The sequence below is a fragment of the Electrophorus electricus genome, chromosome 9 (assembly GCF_013358815.1).
Source record: "Electrophorus electricus isolate fEleEle1 chromosome 9, fEleEle1.pri, whole genome shotgun sequence".
Lineage (NCBI taxonomy): Eukaryota > Metazoa > Chordata > Actinopteri > Gymnotiformes > Gymnotidae > Electrophorus > Electrophorus electricus.
Window position 1 is genome coordinate 10,590,620 of NC_049543.1, and position 13,970 is coordinate 10,604,589.

The following is a 13,970-nucleotide window of genomic DNA, read 5'->3' on the forward strand; positions in this document are numbered from 1 at the left end:
CTTTGAGCAAATATACAGTAATAGTTCTTATGCAAATAGCTACCTAATCCTGTAGCTCATTGATTGGTTATTTGTTTTCCACATAGTGGGTGGTGTTATCTTAGTTACGGCAATGGTTGCTAACAGGCTTTCAAAAATACAGGAGAAAATCTATTCAGTGGCAAAAAGCAGTGTCATTTCTTTCCCCAAAAACTTATCCAACTAGACAGCCCTGGCCAATGCAAAAAAGAACGCATATACTAATTAACTAAATCTGCATATCCTTATTAGCTACTATTAGCGTTTGAGTGTTTTAAATTATAAATAGCAAATCACTTCCCTCTTTTCACAGAGATCAGCAACAGGATTAAAAAGGCAATAATCAAAGTGGGCTTATAAGCTTCTAAATCCTGATTTGAATATATATGCCAAATTAATTGGTGTAGATTAAGTAGACAATGTACTCGGTTTAGTTTTTAAAAATTGTATTCCTCAGTTTGCCTAGATTTAAATCATGAGCTGTTTGGTGTTTTCATTTTATTTCAATTTACTATTTTTCATTCATTCATTCATTCATATTTATCTGCTGAATTGTTTCAGGTGGGCAGTGCCTAAAACTGTAGTCCTCAAAACTCAGACAGGGACAACGTATAGCAAAGTCAAAAAGAGAAACACAGAGGGGAAAAAAAAGGTGCAGAACACAGTGAAGGTTTATGAGTGCACAGTAGCAAGACTTCGCAAAGAGAAAGTAGCACAACATGGTCTACACTCATGGAAAACGATGACGTAGCAAATAAGCTGCAGGTGTGCAATGAGCATTGGTCCAGTGCAGGTGAAGGTTGTGGACAGGACAGGAGGATGGTTCCAGACAGCGCCGGAAGGTTCCGTGACAACCACCTTTCTTTCCTTTCTCTTTTTTTCCTCCTCCTTCTTCTTCTCTCCTGCTCTTAGTTCATTGTCTTGTGTTTGGGCCGCGGCTTGCCTGTCAGCTGGGCTCCTCTAGCATTTCAATTGAGCCCCCCAAAAATAACCCTACCTCCTTTGTGCACTCTGGCAGTGTTCGCAGGCTGCCAGGGTGCAAAGATAGCTGAGAAATCAGGCCTCTGCTTGCCACGCCATCACCCCCCCCCCCCCCCCCCCCACCCTGCCACACTGTGTCCAGCTAATGGCGCCAGTCCTGCTGGCCAGCACAACTAAAGCCTGTTCTTTTCATTCACCCTGTGGAATAGACTCGGTTCCACTCTTTCCTCTGCATATTTCACTCCCTAACACCAGAAAGGCTTGTGTGATGCCCGTCTTGATTTTTCCATCAAACAGCTCAACTTAGTTAGGTTTTAGTGAAGAGAAACAAAGCCAGATTTAATCATTTTAATACTGCCATATTAGATCGTACAGCAAGTAGTGGAGCACCTTCTGTGACAGATCACAAGTGTATTTAAGTGTGTTTTCAGCAAGATGTAATCTTGAATGAGTTGGTAAACCCAAAACAGTTTAATGAGATTTGCTCCATTTTTACCACTGTAAGTGGTTCAGGTTTACCTTTCTGAGTGCAAGGCAATTGTAACTGAGCTGTCACACTCCAAAGTGTAATTAATCAACTAGTGATTAATCAACAGGGCACAAGGTAAAATAGTCGACTGGAGATGTAAAGCCAATGTAAGCTCAATTTCCAGGGGATAGCCAACATTACCAGAATTCATACCCTGATGCTTATATTAGCACAGATGAAGGCAGGGCAAAATCAGCTCATTGGAAAAGAGCTTTTGTTTGGATTTTATTGCTCATTACTCATGGTTGGTCTTACTAACATTCATAGAGATTGCAGCTTAAAGGTTGATCCCCTCTTCTAAGTTATAACACAGTATAGTCTTGCCAAAGCGTTTTTACATCATAAAGGTTCTCAAAGGTATCTTTTCCATACTGAAGAGGAAAAATCAATGCATATCCAAATCTTGGAGCAAAATGCAGACATGGGGAAAAACCTGCCCATTATCTTTACTTTTAGTGGGGAGAAATGGACCTGCTGAATGGAAGAGATGATAATGTAATCAATGGGGATGTACAATTTATGAGACAAGGATTTAACTTAAGCGTCGTTGTCACCACCTCTCCTCGAGCCATTGTCCAGCCGAAGCCATTAACAGATTCAGCTGGGAAACGTTAACCTTTTTAAAAGAGCCTACAGATATCTCATCAAGGCACAAATGTTCCCAGCCCTTCACTTTTAAATGCACTTAATTTATAAAACCAGCCATTCCCAGCGCCTTTACCACATATACGCGCGTGGAAAAATGTGAGCGTTGGCAAAGTCCATCATTCTCCTACATTTTCAACAATCCGCGTAAATTATGAACACTATTGAGCTACCTCCACTTTTCTGAGCTCTAATAGATCCACCCAGAGATGGCCGATCTTTGACCCTGAGGAAATGGTTGGGCCTCATGGGGTTTGCTGAGAAGGAGTGCTGCCTTTGTGAACACCTTTCTGAGCAGCGCTTGAAGATACAAGTGTTGGTTAATGTGAAACTGAAGAGACCTCGCTGTTGCAGACGCTCTGTCTTCTTTGTTTTAAGGTGACAAGCTTCAGCGCAGAGCTGCGGATTCCTTCCCAAACAGTCAAACGCGCGTACCCACGAACTACGCAGTGACTTTTGTGCTTTATCGGAGGTGTTACTGGAAAGAAAGGGAGTGATACCAGCAACCAAACTGTAGACTGATGGACACAGAAAGAACATAAACCGATAAACAGACAGTTAAAAAGACAGGTATATAGAATATAAGCGCAAACTTCTTATACTTGGCTTGACAGAGACTCAAGTATGGTTTGAATAAGACCAAGGTGGAGGAATAAGGGCCAATGTGGCACTGTGGAGAATGTGGGGGGGGGGGGGGCAGGATCTCCAATCTCTAATGAAGGTGGGCAGAAGAGAATCAGAGCGCAGAGGTCCAGCGCACGCCTCTCGCTTTCCCTCCAACTCCGCTTGATTGAAAATGGAACAGCTGTGATGATTTAATTTACATGTTAATAACCAACAGGCCTTTGGAAAATCGTCCAATAAATGACGTTTTATTGCTCTACGCATCTCCTCTCAACATGGGGGTGGTGGTGAGGGTGGTGGTGGGGGTGAGAGCAGATAGTAATTAATTGTTTTAAGCGATTCTATTAAAACAAAAATTATCTGGTGATGTGTGTTGAATGAACATGGCCTCACTGCTGCCTCAGAGAGCGATGTGGGCTCGAGGCACTTTGAAAATGTGAGTGGGTGTGGGTGTTTGTGTGTGCATGTCTTTTAGGAAGGAAAGAAATTATTTTCTTGATAGCTTTACCACTTTAATTTTTTAAAACTTTTTTAACTTTCTTGGATTTGACACAATGTGTTCATTTTAGACTTTTCCTTGTGCCATGATTGGTCAGGCACAATTTACCTATATAAATACTGATTCGAGCCAGTCACAATATCTGAGTAATTTCTGGGTTGTGGAAACCTATGCTATACAATGAGATTTTTTATTCTTATTTCAAGGTAGAAACCATTTCAAAGACAGCAGAGAAAAAGAAACAGCAAATGAGGTTGTTTACACTTGCAGCCCAGGTTTTGTTTTTCATATCTTCCCTTCTGTCATCCAAGCAGACAGCTACTGGTGAGGGTTCCCACTTTCAGTGAGACTGGAAACACATGCAGGGGAAGACCCTTTCAGAAGAGGATGGTTAGTGTGTGTGTGTGTGTGTCGGGGGTGGCGGTGGGGGGTATGGAGGGACCGCTTTCCCCTTCCCTTCCCCTTCCCCTCTAGGGTTCCCTCTGTTTTATTCACCCTCACATGGTCACCCAGCAGCAGGGTCCATTCAAAGCATTGTCACTGAAACCACATGGTCAAGTGTGCATACTGAAAGAAAGACAGAAAGAAAGCAAGAAAGAAAGAGAGAGAGAGGGAGAGAGACTAAGAGAGAAAGAGAAGTAGCTTACAGAGCAGAAGTTGTAATTAAAAGGAAGGGGGAGCAGAAAAAAAGAACAAAAGACAAAAAGAACAAAAGGAATAATGGAAGAGAAAGGGAGGAGAGAACTGTGTTTGTTGAAACCACTAGGGACCAGTGCCATAAAGGGACACTCTGCATCTGGGGTGCACTGGGTCTCCCAGAAAGACGTGTCCTGTCGGGGGGTGTGGGGGCAGGGGGCCATCCCCCTCACAGAGGAGAGCTGAGCACTCAGATGTGAGCATTTAAAAAACTTCTTGGAAGAAAATATGTTGAGCAGATATGGCTATCAATTCTTTAAGGATTGATCTAAAAGGCAGAAGTTGAAAGGACAGACATGCTCAAATGTCTTTTTATGAACACTGCTTTATTTATGGTAGAAATTGTTTGTGATGGTTTTTCTACTTGGTCCATGTGTTATAGGAAATTATTAGATAGATAGATAGATAGATAGATAGATAGATAGATAGATAGATAGATAGATAGATAGATAGATAGATAGATAGATAGATAGATAGATAGATCTATCTATCTATCTATCTATCTATCTATCTATCTGTCTTGATTAAGTACGTTGATCATGCTACAATGATCATGAGAGTCATAAAATGTGCATTATAATTATTGGTGACGTATGATCCTTCAATAGCTTACTTGTTGAGGATGAAGGAGCTAATAGGAAGGGAACAATATTGCTTAGTTTTCTGAAATGAACATGTTGAAGACTAGTAATTTTGCCAAGTTAATAATTTTTTTGAGTTAGTCTTGCATTGTACATACCTGCTAATACAATAACATGTATATATAATTTTGTATTTACAGGACTAACTGATGACTCATTTTAAAAAGCAAATTTGAGTTATTTATCAATGTTCTTACAATATTAATTTTCTTGAAATTTATTTACTAAAGTCCATTATATTAATGCATGTTGTACATTTGTACAATGTAATGCCAAAATACTTGCTGCTTTCTTAGGTTCATGCTAATTAATCACAATCCCTTCTTTCAAACTGAAAAACTTTTTTACACTATAATTTTGATTATATATTTTTTAAAGGAGTTCTTTGCCACATACTACAGTATTTACTGCACTAGAAATGAGAAAGAAAGAGAGACAGAGAGATAGTGCCAAAAACTACATCTGCATGGTTCATATTGCAGTTCCAGGCTGCAGAAAGTTTTGTGGGTGGCTCTCATGAAGCTTGACCTTTAGAAAAGGGGAGAGGTCATCATGAGCCCTCACTGCAGCTGAGTCAACGCTTATTGACGGGGAGGAGCCCAGGGCACTGTGGGTAAGACACTCAGTGAATCTGGCTGCCAGTCAGTGCTTCAGTGCTATTTGCATGGCCTGCCAATCACGGGACAGAGGAATCCACTGAGGTCACATGGGTCAGATAAGGCGGGCCCTGGACCAAATCTAACAGTTTCTGATTTGTGTGTATATGTGAGTGAATGAGAGAGAGAGAGAGAGAAAGCCACCAGCAGAGGCAAAGAGAGTGAAAGAAAGACTCCAGTTTGTGTAAATTGCTTACATGCACTTCCAATGTAAGCCTACTGGCATCTTCATTTATAACCCTAAACAACTGTAAATGTAAAAAATGTCGATTGAAAAATGCATAAAACATTCTCAAATTAGTTCAATGGCTTTAACACCAGTTTGCTTAAATTAAAATAATACTTCAATATCTTTAAATTTTCAGTGTATTTTCCAGTCTTTAGAAAAAGTGGAAAAATTTGCAGATTTGAAACACACTTATAATGGATGGAGAAGGGCAGCTGTCACTTATGGTCAGTCGATGTTTTTAATCTTTCAAAAATCTACATTTTTGTTCATGGTAATTGACCATATTTTATACGTGATAGAGATTTAGCCAAAAGAAAAAAAAACAAAAACGCTGGCATAAAAAGTTTTTGTTGTTGTTGTTGTTTGACAGTGACTTCTACCTATATTACTTGTGTTTCTTAAAACTTCTTCTAGGAGTTTCTGTGATGGAAATGTCTAATACCACTCCATTATTTCACAGTGGTCATATTATGTCATTGTGGTCCTAGTCCTAACCTGCTACTGTCGCAATCCTTTGCCATGACTTGCTATTATACCTTTGTCCCTCGTCTCAGGAGATGTGCCCAGGTGAAGCCAACATAAGTAGTATTCTATGGACCTGCGCTGGAGTCAGCTTTCCTTCTCACATATCCCAGAGGGAGAAAAAATAATGATGAGCGATATGCTTTTGTCTTTACCACTGTAACGAATAGAATTATGTGTGCGAGAGGGACCTGATTCAAGCTCTGTATTCTGAGATGCTCGATAAATTTGAGAGCAGAGTGGTTGGTTGGCTCTGTGACAATCCAGGGCAGAGCTCAAACTACTGAGTGTAGCCTCACAGACGCAGTAGATTTCCAAACGCCTGCCGCATTTCAGCATGTAGCAGACATCTGCGCCACGTTATCTCAAGGACGTTCTGGGAGCTGCACGTGACAATAGTGTGACATTGTCTATCTGAGGGTCTCATATGTGGGTTCAGACTACAACATCGCACATTACAAGTACTGCATCTTTGCCCACAAGAAAAAAAAAATCTCGACCATTCCCCTGTACTGTCCTTCAACCTCAGACTTCTTCTCTCACTCTAAGCGTGTCTCCAATTTCTTTCTTGCCGCCCATGGGTGATGAGGGAGAGAAAATGGAGGCGAGGGGGAAGGCAAATCGTTCGTGCCGTCGGCCTTGACAGCAGCGCAGCGGTGGCCGCTGTATTAGCTAAGGATCGTAATGGGATTTGTAACGCGGAGTTACGCAGACGCGCGGGTCACTGCTGATGGGAGATGGCCGGGTAAGAGAAATGGACGCCTTTAAAACCTGATAAGTGTTGAAGCGGTAGAGGAGAGGTGAGGGGGCAAAGGGGAATGGGACAAGGCTGAAGCAGGTTTGGATCTGGAGGGGTGGGGCCTGGAGGCGTAAATGGATTTTCATCTGGGTGGAGAGGGCTTACGTCTCCAATGGTATGCACGCTGGGAAGAGCTGAAAAGTTGCTCCTGTTGGGATGGCCCACATGTGTCGAATGGATTGGAATAGAAATACATTGAGATGACTGCTCCGCCATGCTAACAATGAAGGAAGTTAGTGTTAGGGCAATGAGTTGTGGAGAACTGTGGGAGAAATATGCCTTCCCAGGGTGTGGCTCACAGAAACAGTGGCGCTCTCACATTTGGTATAAAACCCCACATCATTTGGTGCTGGCCAAGGGAATTCACTCATCTGATTTCTCACTTCATTGTCCAATTCATAAGCCACAAGAGGGTGGGAAGACATGCCTCCCTTAATATGTCTTTGTATAAAAAACAGAATTTTACTGACTGAAAAAATTGCTTTGCCAGGGTCTTGAATCACTATTCAGCTGGTGTTTAGCAACACATCACTTTATCTGGCAATGTTTCAGTTTAGGACTTAACTATTACAGGTTTTCAGTGTCAGCTCAGGACTTAACTATCACAGGTGTTCAGTGAGTTTTTAAAGTTAATATGCCTACAAGGTCATCTTTATAGTAACTACAGTCAATATCATATTAACATTAAAAGATGAAGGTACGCACACTCACACACACACACACACACACAATAAACTGAATGAAGTATTTAATCTTAGAGATAGAGATTAGCTGACTGATTCTTAGCAAGAACCTGCCTTGTTTTTGAGCAACCTTTGAAACTCAAGAATTGTATCACACTGGATTGTCACTATTAATGTTTACATGTTCATTATCAGGCTCGTTGTCATTTGCTGAGACTGGCAAATGACTGAGTAGTCAGATGAATGACAGAAGCAAACAAACAGATGCAACAGATAGCAGAAAGTCAACTCTAATTGTGCTTTCGCTTTAGACATACTCATTCAGTAGAAGAATTATATAATTCTGCCCAAGATATCTCAGTAATGGTCTGTCTCTCTCACTCTTTCTATTCCACTGTTTCTCACTGTTTATTTATGTATCTTAATTATTATGCCTGCTTGAGAGGAATTCATCTTCTGACACTATTTTGCTATCAGCCACAACATGAACCTTCTGGCACCCCTTTTAATTAGAGATACGAAATGACACCCAAGCATGTGCCTGAAAAATATACATACATGTTATCCTTTGCATTCAATAATATACACACTATCGGAGTGTGTTTGGAAAAAGAGACAAAGGAATGGACAAGAAAAGAATTTCTCATATTGCCTCAACAAACGATCGGCCATTCAATTAGTCCAAACCATACAAAGGGGGAGAGAGAGAGAGAGAGAGAGAGAGAGAGAGAGAGAGAGAGAGAGAGAGAGAGAGAGAGAGAGAGAGAGCGAGAGAGAGAAGCACAAATGCAAAGAGAGAGAAAGAGAGAAGAAAAAATGAAAAGTTGTCTGTGGAAAATTTGGAGTGTGTCCCAAAATACACAAACTTTCCCCAACTAGCACATTTCTGAACTATGCTGTAATCTCATATGGTTGGCCTTTTCCAATCCTCTGTGAGAGTTCTCCACGCTCCCTTGCGTTCCCTCTCCCCATTTGGGCTCCTCCAAGCCTACCTTGCCCTAACACACACACACACACACACACACACACACGGCATCCAGTTTTGCCTGCACTGCCTTTCCATTCTCAGGACCCCACTCGACTCAATCAGCTTTACCAGACCCCCCCCCCCCCCCCCCCCCCCCCATGTCTACACATGGTTATCATTAGACAACTCTTAAAGTGTAACATTACACTGCCAATAGCAGCCAAGCATGAAATTTTGATCACTTAAACCTTTCTTAAAGAACTAGTAGGCACTCTGGGACCCGTGTCTCTTATTTTGGAATCTTAACATTTTCAGTCATCAAAAGTCACTCTCCTTTAATAACTCCAGAGCACAGCCATAACCACAAAGAGTTAGATTTGAAGAGGCCACATTAAGTGGTATATTAGGAATACAACACTATTCTGTTACACATTCTTTAAATACATTCAGAAGGAGTCCCTTGCTGAAACACACCTCTAACCCTATTTGTTACTCCTCCAGTGTGTGTGTGTATATATATATATATATATATATATATATATATATATATATATATATATATATATATATATATATATAATTTTATTTGTTTTTTTTTCTGCTGGACACAATCACAAAGACCATTAAGGCAGCCACGAACGCTGGAACTGCTGTTCTGTGGTAACTGGTAACTGTCTTAGTTTAGTTCTGGGCTGCTTCACCAAAGCTTCGGTTTTTACTACTGGCTTCACTTCGTAAAATTAACACCACGTATTGCAGCGCACTTATACTCGTGTTTCGCGGGCTCTAACACACTTCTCACAGCTCCTGAAATAGCAAAATCACATTACATAGCACAAAAACACACCAGGCAAAATTCATAAAACATGTCTCCAGATTAAACGTGATGTTAACAGCAAACAGAGCCGCGGTAATACATTTCCTCGTTCGTAAACGTGGATTACCGGCGTGTTTTACCTCTTCCGTGTTACAGCGCTGTGTCCTCATTTGCATACGGCTTTAGCGATATATAATAGAACACCGCTCCGGAAAAATAACCTGAAGCTGTGTGATGGCAAACTTTCCAGGAAGAAGTAGATGTGGAATGGTCGAGAAGTTGATGTGATCCTTTCTCTTGCAATGTTTAGTCACACATGCAAATCATCAACAATTCCGCAGACACTCAAGTAATTGACAAATTGGTTTAAAATGCACCTCTTTGTTCTGTTTAGCGTGAGTGTGATGTCAAACTTTGCATCTATCTGCATTAGTAGGAGTTCTGAGAGGATCTTGCAATGCCACAAACATTTTGCCACTGAAATGTTCATTTAGGTGTTACAGAGGAAGAGAATATAAAAATATTAGAGGGACCATTTTTAAGAGTGATACTATTTTTCTTCTCTGCCATGATTTAGAAGAAAAACTGAAGTCATCATCTCAGCGTAACCATGCGGTTCCTGTTTTGGAAAAAATGTAAAATTTTGCGAATGGAAGTTTTCAAAGTACCACTGGTGTCACGTCTGGAGGTAGTTGATTTGCTTTCACCATGAGCACAGTTGAATTAATCGCAGTAGTAAGTTAACACCGGTGAGCTAATTATCGCCACGGATGCGTTATAAGTAGGAATTAAATACTGTGTCGCACATTTTGTGCGGCGTAGCAGGGTTAATGGCAAGTTTTATGAATCTGGCCCACTGTGTTTATTGTGGCGGCTGCCAGTTGCAATGCGTAATACAAATAAATAAATTAATAAAATTAGACAATGCTGCAGAGTCAACTGAAGTGGTCTTTTTAAGTTTGGAAACATTGATAAACACTGACTGATTGGAAACACCATGTTACAAGAGTGCTGTAAGGACTTAAACACTTAGTTGATCTGCAATGGACACTCTCTTTTTATCCAGTGAGCAGCTACAGAAAGGAAAAACGTTTTGGAGAGCAGGAGGGGTGAGGTTACCAAGGTGGTTTCTGGCCAACGGTAGATGAGGTCTGGTCTATGAATCTCTGAAGAGCTGTGAAGCACAAGGTACTCGGAGCCTCCAGGTTGTGAGATCACATTACATGCGACCAGGCCAGACAGCTATGAGATTACTGAAAGAAGATATGGGTGTGGCCAGGAAGGAAGGATAGAGATTTTTGTTTCTGTAAAACATGAAAAGCCTAAAAATAGAGAGCCTGAAAACTCATTATAGAGTAATAAAAAAATCAATCCCTGAACTACTTTAAGAGACTGAAAGTTTACACAGCAGTTAAAGGACCATGTTCCAGCAGCATCTGGACCTACCTGGAAGCGTGCAGCCACAATTACAAAAAAAAAAAATAAATAAAAAAAAAAAAAAAAAAGGCAAAAGAGACTGAAAGCAAAAGAAGCAACAAGAAAGACGACTGAAAGGCCGAGAGCTGAACAGCGTGTGAGGAGTGGGGGGATTAGAGCTCAATATGGAGCTGTTTATCCTGAGCAGCACGGGAGGAGATAAAGCCGCGCGGGGCCAGCGGTGAGCCAGCACCGAGCCCCTCTGATGGCAGTGCGTGTGGACGTCCATGCCAGGGGAGCAGATTAGCTGCGCCTGCTAGCCTGAGATGAATGGGACTGGGAGGGGGGTGGTGGTGCAAAGTAGATTTCTCAGAGCCCACCCACCCACCCATTTGTCCGTCCTTTCCAAGTTCTGGGCAGAAACCTTCAGCAATGGTAGAGGCCGCCCATGTGATTGAGGCCTCCAGAGACGGAGGAACGCGAGGGGTGAGGGCATGCCAGTGCCTTCATTCTAAAAAGCAACATGGGAAGGACGGGACTGTTTTCGTTTGTCCTGGAATTCAACGCAATGCACATGAGCTGAACAAATAAGAAAACAAATCATTTCAGTGGTTCAATTTCAGTGTCCTCTTTTGATGCCTATATTAAAACCATAACATTTTTTAAAGCATAAAATGGAGTGGCTAATTATGAGCTAATTAATTCATGAATAAGATGAGAACACTGGATGTCATAAAAAATGTTTTGCTATAGCATAACTTATGTTTATTCATGGTGCAATGAGTTTGCTTCTTGCTCAATGAAACCTCACATTATATTAGAAATGTTTTGTCAGTCACAGCTTGGAGGAAAGAGTTAGTCTGTACTTTTCTCCTCCTCCTTGATGAGGTTTTCCTACTGGTTTTTTCATATTATTTTTTTAAGGTGTTTTAAGTAATATTTGGGAATTCCAGTAAGTGTGTGTTGCTGAAAAAATAGTGCAGTAAGTAAATCTACTTGAAGGTGAATGAAGAACCCAACGTCCAGTCTCAAACAAACACAGTTTTTCCCCTCTCCCTGTTAGTTTGTCTTGAGACTCTTTATTTATTTATTTTTGAGTGCTGCTGAATACTAAGAAGCCGTGTCATTTTGAATGTGGGTTTCTATTTTTGAAATGTTCTGAAACGTTGTTTGCATACATTTGCATAACCAAGTGCAAATTGAGCCGTGAATATGCAAATGGGGGGGCTCATGTCTGTGGCAGGCTCCACTCTGCCAGGTTTACAGAACACGCATGTACGTGCACATGTACACACACTTACACACAGACACATGCACATGTGTGCACACACACACACACACACACACACTTTCATACAGATCCCACACACACTTTTGATGTTCCCCCCTGCCCTGCCCACACACACTTTGTTTTTTTTCTGCCCTGTTAAAGGAGCTGTATATTTTTGCTGATTTTGACGCTGTGCCGGTTGATTAATATACACTGGGCTCGGGGCGTGCTCGTCTGGTTGGTTACTCTGGCTTGTGTTTTCCATGGTGCTTATTAAGTGGACAAGAGCTCACCCTGTGAGCTCCATCCAACCCCTTTAACACAGTCTGACTTCATCTGTTTGCTGTGGCATTTCTGTGTGCCACACTCTCTTTCTCCCATTCTCTCTCTCTCTCTCTCTCTCTCTCTCTCTCTCTCTCTCTCTCTCTCTCTCTCTCTCTCACTAGCTCATTCATTTGGAAGGTGTGACATCAATACTATAAATAGAGAGCAGAGGGCAGGAGAACACAGAGTGGTAGATGGGTGATGCAGGAGGGAGTGGTGTACAATAAGCATCTCTAAACTGTCTAGAACTCGTCTAGACCAGAACTTCATCTTTAAACTGTCTAGAACTTGTCTAGACCAGAACCTCATCTCTAAACTGCCTAGAGCACCTCCAGACCAGAACTTAATCTCTAAAGATGCCATTAATGAACTGTTTGTGTAAATGATGTTTTTTATATACTTTAGAAAAAAAAGGTTAATACTTTTAGGAATTTTAGGAGGTTTATTATCAGGTCCAAATTAGTGGCAATCATTATACTTTATTTTTCATTATGATCAAAACCTTACCTTTGCTTAGATTAGTGTCATCAAATAACATTATTCTTAACATATAGAAACAGATACTTAAGTATTGTAGCGTCAGTGTGGAAGAACCAAGAAATGCCATTTCTGCTATACGAAAAAGCTCTTTATTGCAAAAGTGTCTTAAACAAAACTAACACCATCAAGAAGCAGAAAGGGAACTGAACTCTAATGGAGAAAATGGATCAAGAGCAACTAAGAGACACACATCACGAACTGACATTAACTGGTTAACTGAAACAAATTTAACACTTACCATTATTCACAACATTCATGTAAACCAGTGAAGTTCTCTGCACTGGCCCACTTCCGTAGTGCGATAGTGGATGCCACAGTATTCTAGTTTTGTAGAAACATATAACATCCAGCAGTATACTGGCCTAAGAGTAGGCAAGCACAAGCAGATAAAAATAACGTACTATAAAAGCTTTTAAACTGCCATGTTTAAGCCACCATTATACTGTAATCGATGCTTCTTTGGTTTTTACCATATACTTCTCAATCACTTAAAAGTATTTCTGGGCTACCAAGGCCTGTGTTGTTTGTCATTTTAAAACATTTATTTCAACTGTAGGTCTGTGTAAATGCATCACTTCCTCTTTATTCATGTTTAGAGAACAGATCTTTAATGGGCTCACTAATTAAAGGTGGGACAACACTGACCAGCCATTATCGAGCCCTTCATGACTTTCAGTGGGTCCACATACATTGACTGACACCAGGCCTGAGTACACCTGGTATAGGAAAGAGCAAAACCATCAGTCCAATTAGTGCTGGAGTGCACGCGCGTGCGCGCGCACACACACACACACACAATCTTGTAATACTATCTCTTATATTATACATTAACCCGTGTATTATTGTATCTGAATAACGCTATGCCTACACCTAAACCTATACCTGTCATTTCAGTAACCAAATGCAAACCTTTGATTTTTTTTAGATTCTCTAAACAAACAATAAATAAATAAATTCCTCATGGGGACTAGCCTAATGTCATTGCAACATCAAAACGTTCATATTTCACCATCATCATAGATGCATTTGACACACACACATACTGGTCACTGAAGTTATCAGTTATTAATTTAATTAGGAGCAAAAGTGGAGGTAAAAGTGTAGAATGCAATTA